The sequence below is a fragment of the Zootoca vivipara genome, chromosome 7, assembly GCF_963506605.1.
Source record: "Zootoca vivipara chromosome 7, rZooViv1.1, whole genome shotgun sequence".
Lineage (NCBI taxonomy): Eukaryota > Metazoa > Chordata > Lepidosauria > Squamata > Lacertidae > Zootoca > Zootoca vivipara.
Window position 1 is genome coordinate 49,873,570 of NC_083282.1, and position 13,968 is coordinate 49,887,537.

A 13,968-nucleotide genomic window follows, 5' to 3' on the forward strand; every position below is an offset into this window, starting at 1 on the left:
CGACACTTAAGTACATTTGTAACTTGGCAAGGTTTGAAATGCTTAGGAGGGGCACAGTTGCACTTGGCTTCAAGTTTCACAAACAGCTGCTGAAATGGGCATAGGAGATTCCATGGCAACAAATGGGGCCCATGTAGTATCCCTGTTGCCCTAGTCCAAAGGTGAGGAAGCTCCATCCTTTGGGCAAATCTTGCTGTGTCAGGGGTTCCAACCTGGAAGGCCATTTTTCAAAACCACTCCCACCTGTCAATCAGCTAACAATCTGTTGAGCAGAGGAGTAAATCCTGCTAATTTGGGTAGGGTTCAATGCAAAACTGTTCCCAATCAGGGGACTTTGGCACTTCAGAGCGCCAAGTCACTTGTTGGCCACCAACTTGGATGGCTTTCAAAGAGGACAAATTCATGGAGGATCAAGCTATCTATCACTGTCTGCTAGCCATGGGGTGACTCTGTCTTGCCTCCCCTGTTGGAGGCAGTATGCTTCTGCATGCCAGTCGTTGGGAATGACAAGTGGAGAGAGTGCTGCTGTGCTCAGGCCCTTCCTGCAAGCTTCCCACAGGTTGTTCATTGTGAGAAGAGGATGCTGAAGTAATTGGGCCTTTGGCCGGATCCAGCAGGACTCTTCTGTTCAAGCAGAAGCTTATTGGCAAAACGGAACAATCCTTCTCCTGACTCTAAGAACTACTGTCATGTTGCCACTTTCTAACAGCAAAGCCAATGCCAATTTCTTAAACTAATCTCTGGAGCAAAGAGGCACTTGCAGGAGCAGCCCGATGCTGCGGCAGTTCATTTACTCCTCTGCTGCTTGCAATGGAATGAAAAAATGGAGTCCTGCTTAAACTTTATTGATGGTAGGTGGCAGAAATTCTGCAGGAGAAGCCAGGAGGTGACAGCTGTACTGTATGCCCTACAAGATGCCATTTTGTGAGTTCCACCTGGAATGGCTCCTCCTAGTGGTGGTGAGGGTGAGTGGGGTGCATTTATGGTCCACACACCATCCAATTCCCCTGTTGCCGACACTCTGCCTGCATTGCTATCTCTCGCAGAGGGAACCTCCCCCCTGTTATCTGTGCCTCGACAATAGTGTCAGCAGGCTCAAAGTAAATAGTTATTTTATAATCTTATGTTTCTATCAGTCAACTAATGGGCTCTCTCAAACACCAGGGCTGCAGGAGTTCTGTGCCATTAAGCTGTATAATGCCATATTTCTCGGCTGACAGTCCTGTGCTCTCATCAGCATTGCTTACAGTGGCAGAATCATAATCAAAGCAGGTGGAAAGAAAAAAAAGAACAGCAGACTCCTTTACAGAGCAGCGTGATGTGAAGGGCAGGCTGGATGCGTTGGGAAAGGAGCTTGGGGGCAACTGCTGGACCAGCAGCTTAAATCCCAGTAGTATTTCAGAGGGAGAATTCAGGCAACGCTGCATATTTGGCTCCCAGATGCTCAATCCCCACAGCATCTCTCTGCAGCCTGCTTGACCTTCCTTGCAATGCGAGATGTCAGCCTCAGATGCTCTGCCTTTAGGAGTCACTACATGCCAGAATGGACCTGCCCTAAAAGACTCCATGGAAAGGGAGTCTACAAATTGTCTTCTTCTTCTTCTTCTTCTTCTTCTTCTTCTTCTTCTTCTTCTTCTTCTTCTTCTTCTTCTTCTTCTTCTTCTTCTTCTTCTTCTTCTTCTTCTTCTTCCACTTGTAGCCGAGTAAGATTGTCTTCCAATGGTTTTAAAGATGAGTCCTTAAGTGACTGTGGAGGCCAATTCTAGATCCACACGTCCTTCCACAGTGGGGACATTGGTTTCCTGGCGCGAGTTGATCACAGTGTGGATTTGCCAAGTGTGCCTTCCTCTTAGCACATTTCTCTCTTGCGTCCTGAGTTTGAGTGTCTTCAAAGCCCATGACACCTCTGGTAAAAGCTGTTCTCCAATTGGAGCGCTCACAGGCAAGTGTTTCCAAATTGTTGGTGTTTATACTACATTTTTAAAAATTTGCCTTGAGATAATCTTTAAACCTCTTTTGTTGACCACCAACATCACGCTTTCCATTTTTAAGTTCAGAATAGAGTAGTTGCTTTGGAAGACGATAATCAGGCATCCACACAACACGACCAGTCCAACGAAGTTGATGTTAAAGAATCATTGCTTCAACACTGGTTATCTTTGCTTCATCCAGTACACTGGCATTAGTCTGCCTGTCTTTCCAAGTGATGTGTAAAATTTTTTGCAGACACTGTTGATGGAATCTTTCGAGGAGTTGGAGGCGGTGTTTATAAGTGGTCCATGTTTCACAAGCATACAGTAAGGTTGGTAGTACAATAGCTTTGTAAACAAGCATTTTCGTTTCCCTGTGAATGTCCCGGTCCTCAAACACTCTGCACTTCAATCAGGAGAAAGCTGCAGTCACAGAGCTCAGGTGATGCTGGATTTCAATGTCGGCCCTTGTGGAAAGATAACTGCCCAGGTAGGAGAAGTGATTGACATTTTCCAATGTTACACCATTGAGTTGGATTTGTGGCCCTGCAGAGGGGTTATTTTGTACTTGGTTTTGTTTGGGAGTTCCAACAGTATCTGAATGGCCACTGATTCCCCATTCCAGTTTTAGGGAAACAATAAGGTGAGCTTTTTGCTGGACCATGGGAGTGGAGTGAGTGTGGCACTGGAAAAAACTATGAGAGGGAAAACCAGAGCATTGTAGAGTGGTGACAGAGATTCTTATACCAATGACTGTAGCTTCTATGCAGCAGCAGCAGACTTATCCTTCAAGGGTATGGCTAACTGGGGGAAAATATCAGTTTGTAATTTATGATTATCATATGCAATTTGTGCAATCAGGAGCTGATACTGCAAGGAAAGAGATGAACTGCGAAAGAGGGTCAAGCAAATCAGAGCCCTGAGCAGCCAATAGCAGCAGGCTTATTTTGGGTGATGGTGCTTCAAAGGCATCAGCGTGAGCCAATCAAGATAACAGAAATGCAGGAAGAAGTGGTGAATGAGTCATATGCTGCTTCCTTGGTCTCTCGATGGGTCCCCAAAGTGGTGCATGCTGCAATTTCTGGCTACCACCACTGAGTAAAAGGCATCTAATTTGACACACTCCTGGGGACATTTACACAGCTGCCTTGCAGACATGCTTGTAGATCAGTGGCTCTAGACCCTGCTCCAGATGCAATTGTGAGGCTCAGGTCTTTGGCAGTTGCAGGCTTGTCCTTCTTTCAGAGCTATCCCTTCAGCTGTACCATAATTGAATGCAACAGCAAGAACGGGAGCCCCAAACACTACAGAGAAGGGAAGCCATTTGCAACCACGCCAGGCCATTAAGTGTGAATCAAGCAGGAAGCTTTGTGTTTTTGCTCAGTGGTGCGAGGTGTTGGGGTGCATCCTCAAAAGCAGGATCTCATCATCCCTGAAGCAGAAGAGATGGCTGTCTGGGAAGGGAAAGGCCAGCCATGCTCTTTGCTGCCGCTCCACACACCCGCTCTGTGCTGTGCTCGTGGCTTTCCAGCTCATCTGTCATACAGCAACGACAGTCAGCGTGTGACTAATTTACCCGTAGCTGACTTTAATAAATCATCAGGAAAGCACCGGCTCGGGCACAAATGAAAAATTACTTAATTTTAATTAAGACTGCACAATTAATTTGCAGGACTCCTGCCAGGAGCTGGGGGGTCACTCCATTCCTGAGCCAGTGCAGTTGGCTTGTGTTGCAGATGGTAATAGAAATCCAGGCTGTTTGGATGAAATCTGTGTGGGATGAGATGAGAGCAGGAAGCCTGCAGGGCTGGAAGGCACCTGCCTGTTTGGAAACATGCAAAACCTTCACAGAGCATTCAGAGGAATGCAAGGCAGGAATAGATAGGTAGGTTGGATACCTGGGGTTGGATCACATGAGCTGCTTTGGATTTAAGCATTTCCAGAAGGGTTTTCCTGGTTCGTTTCTGTGAACAGCAGAGCTCCCCGTGCACCCATCCCACCCCACAGCACAAATTCCTTCTGAAAGTCACCTTGGCCTATAAAGCAGTTTGCCATGTGTACCAGGAGAGGTTCCCATTCAAGAGACACAACAGGCCCCCTTTGCATGTGGGTCAGGCCAATGACCCATCTAGCCCAGTACCCTGTTCTCAGAGTGGCCCCCCAGATGGGAAACCTTCAAGCAGAACCTAAGCACAAAGCACCCCCCCATGGTTTCCAGAAACTAGTATTCAGAAGCACTGGAGAGATGCATGATTCTGATCACAGCTAATATTGATGCTGAGGGTATTCCTGCACACAGACCAAACATAAGAAGAGCAATGCTGGGTCAGATTAAAGGCCCATCTAGTCCAGCTTCTCATTTTCCACTGTGGCCAAGTAGATGCCTCTGGGGAGCTCACAAGCAGGGCATGAGAACAATGGCTCTCTCCCATTGCTGTTCCCCAGAGACTGGCATTCAGACGCATACTACGTACCTTTGGTGCGGGGAGCAGCCATGATGACTAGCAGTCATTCGCAGATTTGTCCTCCATGAATTTGTGTACTCCACTTCCAAAGTTGTCCACATTGGCAGCCATCTCTACATATTGAGGTAAGGAATTCCGTAACTGTGTTACGGTGTGGTGTAGTGGTTAAGAGCGGTAGACTCGTAATCCGGGGAACCGGGTTCGCGTCTCCGCTCCTCCACATGCAGCTGCTGGGTGACCTTGGGCTAGTCACACTTCTTTGAAGTCTCTCAGCCCCACTCACCTCACAGAGTGTTTGTTGTGGGGGAGGAAGGGAAAGGAGATTGTTAGCCGTTTTGAGACTCCTTCGGGTAGTGATAAAGCGGGATAGCAAATCCAAACTCTTCTTCTCTTCATTGTCATCAGCAATAAAACCCCACACTTCCTCTGTAACTGTTCCTCATAGGGAAGACATTCCAGGATGGGACTTTGCGGGGGCTTAGAAGATACCCTCCAACAGCCCACATGAAAATAGGGGCATTCCATTGCTTTAGAATATTTTCATGCGGAGTGTTGACTGATACATTTTGACAGTCCACACCTGCCCGTGGTTGTCACTGAAAGGCCCTTGGGTTGGCAATGGGGGGGGGGGAGGAAGGGAAGACACAATAGTTAGCTGATTTCTGATTTAAAAATTTTTTTAAAGATGGTTTTTATTGTATGGTTTTATGTAGAACTGTTGTAAACCTCTATGATTTGTTGTTTTTTAAAAAAGCTGAATAGCACTACAGGTATAAACATATTTATATATATATATAAATAAATAAGCTCCGTATTGTATATACAAGGGTATATATACATGGCGGTGACATGTGGAGCAGGGGACATGTGACAATGAGCATTCACCGAAGAGTCGCTACCTTGTCTATTGTGTTACAGGCACACCAATTTGCTACCGCTGTGAGCTCTGACAATGTGATTACTCTCCTGGGTTCCAAGACTATCTTAAGGCACAGTTGAAAACAGATCAGACATCAAGGTTGCAATTGTAATGGCGACTGTCATATAAAATGATTAGATGAAGTACGGATGGAACTGGTGGGAGCTACGAGCTGATGATCAGAGGTGCAGTTCTGTTCTGAGCCGGTGTGCTTTGGCTGCCAGATGCAATGGGTCAGCACCAGGGGGTGGGATGCTGCCATTGCCCCTGTGCTTCTTTGTGGCTTTTAACTGGCCTTGATTGATAGGGCAGGATGCAGAGGCGGATGGACCAGTGTATGAAGCAAGCTGGCCATTCCTGTGTTTTTAACCTGAACCTACTAATATATAACCAATTCTACTGGAATCAATAAGGCCATCAAAGAGTAAATGGATTGAGGATTGTGGAGCGTTTCGTCTTATGTAGAAGAGGAAAATAATGCAGGGAAGGGAAGCTCTTTCCAAACGTATGGTGGCTTTTTTCTTTCTTTCGTGTTACCAGCAGTTTGATGGATGCTGCTACACTGTGAAATAGCCTGTAATTACTCAGTGGGACAGTGTGGATTCATCAAGCAGTGATCAATATTCACAGCATCCAATCAGGTGAAAGTCTTCAGTCCTGGTCTTTGGGCATAAAGAAGCTCTAAGCTGATGGATAGATGCTGTTTACCTGACAAACCACATTACAGGATTCTCACAGTAATGCAGTACACACACACACACACACACACACACACACACACCTTCAACTATTTATTGTATACATGGGGAGGGGGGGAAAGAGACCAAAATGTGGGAAAGGGGGTGGAAAAGAATAGGGGGAGGTTCCTGCCCACCATTGGCTGTGACCTCATTCAGCACCAGCAAGTGACCTCCAACAGATTACTCTGAGGGACTGTGGCTCTTGACAGGAAAAAGAAAGGTTCTGTACCCCTGTTCTACTGGATCATTCACACAGGGCATTAAAGGGAAGCAACATTTCCATGGCAATGCCATTTTGTGTACCTTGTTGTTGCTGTGTTTTTTTTTTAAAAAAAATCAATGCTGAGTGTTAGTCAAGTGTTGGGCCATCATCTAGCTCCTGAGTGGAGCTGGTCCCAACACAATTAGGAGTTCCCTCAAAGGCTCATCTGCAGCCGTGGCGTCATTCTGCATCAGCGGCAAGGATTGTACCACACCTCTCCAGTGCAACGGTGGAGAGGTGTGGTACAGTCCTTGCCACTGATGCAGAATGGATGCACATCTCTCCTGATCATTTAGGGGAGAAGGAGACTTGTCAATTTCACTTCAGGGTTCCCAATAGTGAAACCAGCAAACATCCATTTCCTTTCCTTTTACATCTTTTAATCTTATTTTGTCGATCATTTTAATATACAGGAAAAAGAAAGGGTAAAATTGTGGAAAAACAAACAAACTGATGTCCAGCGTAAAAAAACAGATTGCAGATTTCCATACCATAACCAAGCAGAGTCAATTAAAATCATAAAGGTCCAAATAATATAAACACATCTGCAGTCTTGAATATTCTTACTCCAGTAACTTATTAGAGCACTCAATTTTTCTACCATTTTTAAAAATCTGGCTATCTGCCTTCTCAGACTCTTACCACAACATCCCTTTTCAGGGGAGCAAAAAGAGAGCTGTGCACTATTTGCCCAAGGGAGAGAATATACCTAGAGTATGCTTTGCATGGGCATGTGACAAAGATTTGACCTTAAGTGATGCCAGTGGAACTTATTTTTGCGTAAACATGGTTGAGATCAATATTCAAGCCCATCATTTTCAGAAGAGGTAATTGTATTTGCAGTGGTTCACTGAGAGGCAATCTCTTTCTGCAAATTTAGCTCCATCTCCCTGGTGAAATCCTTGCAAGTAGTCATCGGGGTTTGCTTTTGCCTCTTCCAGCTACGTGTGGCACTTGGAGATGATAGTTGCTGTGAGTGCAAGAGGGCATCATGTTTCCATGCCTCCAAGCTGTGATCAGAAAACCCTTTTCTAACTTTTTGGCTGGTCAGAAAGGCAGGAAGAGGAGGTGGCAGTCAATGGGAATTAATCTGGATTATTATTTTTAAAAGAGGAAGTACCACCTCATTGCAAGCAAGGCGACAAGATGAAGTCAATGAAAGCCTGTGTTTGGTAGATACCTTGATCCCCTCCCTTCTCCTTTTCTGACCCCAGGGGTACATTTGCTTAGCAACCTGCCTTCCACTCTCTTTCAGAATTCTATTGAGGGAAGGTTTTACTTCTTCAATTTTGTTCCATTAGAAGTAATGAAAAGGATCTGTCAGCATGAACATCTGGAATTTCTATTGGGGAAACTAACTTTCAGCCGAGGAGCCGACTCCTGCTGCAAGACAACAAGCCCCTGGATACATCAGCAACAGGCAGGAGGTCTTTTAATGCTTGCCGGGCCCTCAAGCGCCTCTTGCAGCATTCAAGTGTTCCACCAGGAGGACCACTGGCTCTGGCAAAATCTGACTAAATGGGTGCATTGATTTAATGCTAAGCAGATGCTGTCAAGTAATTAAGATTCTCCACTTGGAGGAGTTGTATTGGGAAAGGATGAGAAGACACCCACCCACCCCAAAGATGGCTAGGCTTCCTTTATCATTGTAAAAGATGGGATGGGTGGATGGATGAATAATAAACAAATGAATGAATGAATGAATGAATGGAGGTATTTTGCTGTGGTGTGCCTGCAGAGGCTTGGCAAGCCCAGGTGGTACCCGGTGCGGAATTTTTTTGTCACACGCCCCCCCCCCATGCGGCTCTGCCTCTGACTCTGGTGAAAAGTGAAAAACATGAATTGCAAAAAACCCTAGAGCTTACAGAACAAAATTGTTCTGAAATCAGCATTGAAAGAACATATAAGAACAGTTGAAAAATCTCATGCAACAGGGAAAAAAAAGTTTCCCAGTGGGGGGGGGGCGCCGAGTGTCACCCCCCCTCCATGGTGGCACTCGGGGCAACCCGCCCCCATCGCCCCCCCTTGCTACCCCACTGTGTGCCTGGAAAATGGAAGTCGCTAAACAGGCACATGACAAATGGAGAGAGAGAAAGAGAATCTGAGACAGATAGCAAAGAGAGATCTCTGATGTGGACTGCTCTGGGCTTAGGGGCCTTTTCAGATGATGAAAGAAATGGCTTTTTTTGTTGTTGTTCAGTGGGGAAGGGTCATGAGTCTTGCATACGGAAGGTCCCACATTCAATCCCTTGCACCTCCAGGTAGGGCTGGGAGAAGACTCGCTGTCTGAATCCCTGGAGAACTGCTGCCAATCAGCATAGATGACACTGAGCTAGATAGACCAATGGCAGCTTCCTATGTTCCTATGCCCATCTTCCCCAACCTGGTGCCATGCTGGCTTAAACGTCATGATGGCAGGCTTTGTAATCTGACCCATAGGAGGTAGGTGCCCACAGTTTGCAGAACATTTTTCTTGTCTGAACAACAAAGCTGACACACAGGGAGGAAAAAAGCCAAATATTCTAGGTCTTAAACCCCAGAAGAATGTGTTTATTATTCCTGCTCCAACATTAAGTAATAGGATTGCATCTGCTCAAATGAAGCATGCTGGAGTCTAAGCTTTATTCTAATCCAGTTGCATCAGTGAAAAGGAAAAGGAACTCTGCATAGGCTCCAAAATATCTTTTTACTTAACGTGTACTAAGGCTAAGCCTGGGACTTGCAAATGGGTTCCAGGGACTGGCTCTGATGGGACACATTTTAAGCCATTTCTATATTATTTTATTTGTAAGCACATTGGCCATGCGATCCTACACATATTTGCTTGGGAGTAGATTACTCTGTGTTATAGGGCTTATGTGTGTGTTTAGGATTGCAGCCTGAGTCCTTGTGGAGCCAAGCCTTAATTCTAGCATTATATCTGCATGGCACAAAGTACAGTAATGCCTTCTTTAAAGGTCCTGTACAGAAATGGTACCAGCCCAAGATCCTTGCATTGCCTCTGTGTTGCTTAGAATAAGACTTGTATTAAAACTAAAGAGGGTTTGGTTGATTGATATCCTGCCTTTGAAGTAATCAATTAAATTTAAACAAATTTTCATGTCACCAGAACCTTTTGGGCTATTGAAAGGACGATTAAGATAACTTAACAATTTAATAAAGAAAAGCTGCAACGCGTTGTGAGAAAGAAAGGCCCCACTTATTATATTATAATTCCTTTTTAATTTCCTATTGCGGTAACACAATACCATTACCAAACCAAAATAGCCTCAGTATATAAACTCGGGTGCCCTAAAACTCCAAGCCTTGCCCATTAAGATTTGCCTCTGCCAATTAATCAGCTAAAGCTTGGGCTGATTAATGTAGTATAAGAAGCTCACAGCCTTCATTAAAACTTGCAGTGCCTTTCCGACAAAGCCATCGCTTCTCAGCAGGACTTTCCACGGATGTACCCCATGTGTATCTCTTTCACTTATGACAAATCTGCCTATTTTACCATCTTTTCACATGGCGAACATAGAGATGGATATCCGTGGGAGTTCCCACATTGCCTATGCGTGTTGTGCATAGCAAACTGGCCATTTGGAAATGGTTAGGATAATTTCTGGATGCTGGGCCAGCAGGCTGCATGGGGGTGGTGGGGGGTGGTTGTGCCCGGGGGGGGGGGGGGGGAGGCGAGAGAGAATCTCGCTGTTCTGCACTAGCTCCCAAGCCTGTCAGAGGCACCAGCTGGAGTTTCACCCAAGTGTCAGCCACAGGCAGGTGGGGTATGATTCTCATTTCACAGAATCATTAATCTTCTTTTGGCAGCCTTGCCGAGGAGATGGGCTCATGTGAGATGTGGCCTCCCCACTTCCATTCTTTTGGCAGAGGGAGTGCCTGTCCCCAAGACGTCTTGCTTCCTCCACATGACATGAACAAAAATGTCAGTGCAAGAGAGAAAAGGGGCTTCTGCTCTGTCTAGAGGCCCTGGACACAAAGTTTAGTCACTGGGAAGGTTTGATTTGCATGGGCAGTCAGCTTTAAGCTGAAGCACCATTGCTCAGGGCCTGGGCTGTGGCGAGGAAGAGCTGCCAGGAAGAAGGAGGAGGCCTGCAGAAGGCCCCATTGAGCCATGGCACCATTGGGTCAGGACTTCAGGGCAGGCGTCTTGGTGCCTCACTTGGCAGATGAACAGGGGGGGCTCTGCAAATACACCTGCTAGGTGGGGAGAGGCTGCCCCAGATGATGCAATATGCTGGGGCATGGGTGGGAACAAGGCAGTTACTGAAACCAGATCTTCTGCTGCTGTCACCACAAACTGAGGGGGGCAGGGAAACATGATTGTGGTGAATGAAACAAATGTTTAACAAAACAAAAAATACAAGAGAAATACAGAAAATACAAGAGATCTTTGAGTGAAAATGAATGTAACTACAGAGCAAAAGAAAAAATCTTTCAACACCCTTGTTTTGTATGGAAGAGCACTTGAAGTCCTTGGTCCCTTTGCCTCAATCTCCCAGATTTTCATTAAACCTGACCCTTTGAGCAGTGCTTTTTTCTGGGGGTACTCAAGGATATCCACCTTTTTTTCTAGAAGAAAATCGCTGGTTAAAAAGCACTGCTATTCATCAGAGCAGAGATGAGGCGTCTATGGCCCTGCAGACATCATTGGATGCCTATCATGTGCTGCAACGGAACAGCACCTGGAGCCTTGCACAGGTCCCCCATTCCTGGACCAGAGCAACTTGTAGGTCAGTTTCTCTTCCTTTAAAATGGAAGCCAAGCTGTTCAAAAAAGTGAAAGGCAAACTGTTGGAAAGTTGTCATCATTGTGTGGTCCCTTGTAAGAGTCACCTTGGAGTCAGAAGGTGTAAATCATAGAATCATAGAGTTGGAAGAGACCACAAGGGCCATCCAGTCCAACCCCCTGCCAAGCAGGAAACACCATCAAAGCATTCTTGACATATGCCTGTCAAGCCTCTGCTTAAAGACCTCCAAAGAAGGAGACTCCACCACACTCCTTGGCAGCAAATTCCACTGCCGAACAGCTCTTACTGTCAGGAAGTTCTTCCTAATGTTTAGGTGGAATCTTCTTTCTTGTAGTTTGAATCCATTGCTCCGTGTCCGCTTCTCTGGAGCAGCAGAAAACAACCTTTCTCCCTCCTCTATATGACATCCTTTTATATATTTGAACATGGCTATCATATCACCCCTTAACCTTCTCTTCTCCAGGCTAAACATACCCAGCTCCCTAAGCCGTTCCTCATAAGGCATCATTTCCAGGCCTTTGACCATTTTGGTTGCCCTCTTCTGGACACGTTCCAGCTTGTCAGTATCCTTCTTGAACTGTGGCGCCCAGAACTGGACATAGTATTCAAGGTGAGGTCTGACCAGAGCGGAATACAGTGGTACTATTACTTCCCTTGATCTAGATGCTATACTCCTATTGATGCAGCCCAGAATTGCATTGGCTTTTTTAGCTGCTGCATCACACTGTTGACTCATGTCAAGTTTGTGGTCTACCAAGACTCCTAGATCCTTTTCACATGTACTGCTCTCAAGCCAGGTGTCCCCCATCCTGTATTTGTGCCTTTGTTTTGATGTGAGGTTGATTCCCAGCAGCTGATGGATCTGGCTCAGAGCCAGCATGGCAGAGCCAATGGAAGAAGCCTTGGGTAAAGGTAAAGGACCCTCAAATGGTTAAGGCCAGTCAAAGGCGACTATGGGGTGCAGCGCACATCTTGCTTCAAAGTGAGGGAGCTGGTGTCCACAGACAGCTTTCTAGATCATGTGGCCAGCATGACTAAATCGCTTCTGGTGCAATGGGACACCGTGATGAGTACCAGAGCACACAGAAATGCCTTTTCCCTTCCCGCCACAGTGGTACCTATTTATCTACTTGCACTGCTATGCTTTCGAACTGCTAGGTTGGGAGGAGCTGGGACAGACCAACGGGAGCTCACCCCTTCACGTGGACTCGAACTGCCAACCTTCTGATCAGCAAGCCCAAGAGGCTCAGTGCTTTAGACTACAGTGTGATCCACTCCCTTTGCTGCCTCTGTAACCTCAGCTCACTTGATGCTGGTCCATTATGCGCCATTTTGCTCTTCAGCTGAAGCTGATGTGACTGGTCCCTGACCAAAGTGGGGAGGTGAACCTTAGTCCACTTTTTTTCCATGCCAGTATCAGCTCTGATAGGGAGGCAAGATTGAAGTCATAGCTCTCCCCACCCCCACCCCGTCCCGCTCCCAGAAGCCTCCTCCAGTAGACGGGATTATGCAGAAAGAATGTCCTTCAAGGTTAGTTTGCTTCTCATTTCTGCTCCCTGAGATGAGAAACCTGCTGAAAGTTTGAGAAATCTGAAATAAGTTTCCAGGGCATTACAGTCCCTTATTACTGCTGTTTGTTTCTGAGACCAGAGGGATTATCTGAATCAGTGAACTGAGAAATTCTATCATTCTTGCAAAAATGGGTTGAAACAGAGGTGGCTGGAGGCACGAGGGAGCAATTAGAGTGACCTTGAAGGCCCAGGAAGAGCGGCTCTTCAGCAGGACAGACACCTCAATTAGGATTGCTGCGGGTGGCCAGAGGAAGGGGTGGGAAGGTGGGAGATGACCAGCAGCAGCCCAGCGGGTGGCCTCAGGGCCAGAGCTAGAAAACAACAGCGCCTTTACTCTCCCCTCTTCCCCTGGAAAATACAAAACCAAAAGAGGTTACAAATTGGAAGCATGCCTCTTTGGGTGCTTCCAGACTGTCAGTATTTTGTGGGAGAGGTCTAGGTGAATCCTGAAAAACTAGGTTTCTACAATTAAAGTGGATTCAACTTCTCTGTTGCCCTTGCACAACAAATCCATTTTTTTTAAAAAAAAAGGACTTTCATGGTAAGGAAAGTGATGGGGAAATGCACTGAAAAATGTGGGTGAATGAACAATTAATGAGAAGACATGAAAACCGCCCCCCCCCCCCCCGTGTGCAAATTAGGCTGCATGCTCACTGTCATATAACCAGTCCGTTAATGAATCAGAATGAATGCTTGATAAAGACTGGGTACTATCTGACCTTTACAACTGTGCCTCATATCTTTTGAGTATGTGCTGCTTTGGGGATAGGAAACTAGTGGGCCATGATGGGTTTTTGGTTTTTTTTTAAAGCACAGTGGAGAAGGTATAGACAGAAGGATGAGTTTCATGTTTGAAGGACTTGTTTCACTTCACCTCAGGGGCAGTACCCATAGGGGCTCTGGGTACCCTGTTCTGGGTACCACAACAATTTTGTTGTGGGTGCTCAGCACCCACACTGCAGGGCCCCCAACGCAACTTCCAGTGCCTTGCAAAGCACCGGAATTCATGTCCAAGGCCTTGCATGACCTCAGAGATGCAAGGCCTTGTGTGACCTCAAAACCCAACTTCCAGTGCCACTGGAAGTCAGGTTCTGAGGCCGGGAGGGGGACCGTGTGACATTATGATGTCACGTTGCAATATGACGTCATGATGTCATGTGCGCTGGGGCCCAGGTCAGCTCCCCTGCTTCACCTAGACTCTTTTTCTAGAAAAAGAGGTGCCATAATTCACCATGAACACCTCTCTCATTCTCTTAGAATGGCAATGGCGCTAACCTGAAAGGTGCCATAA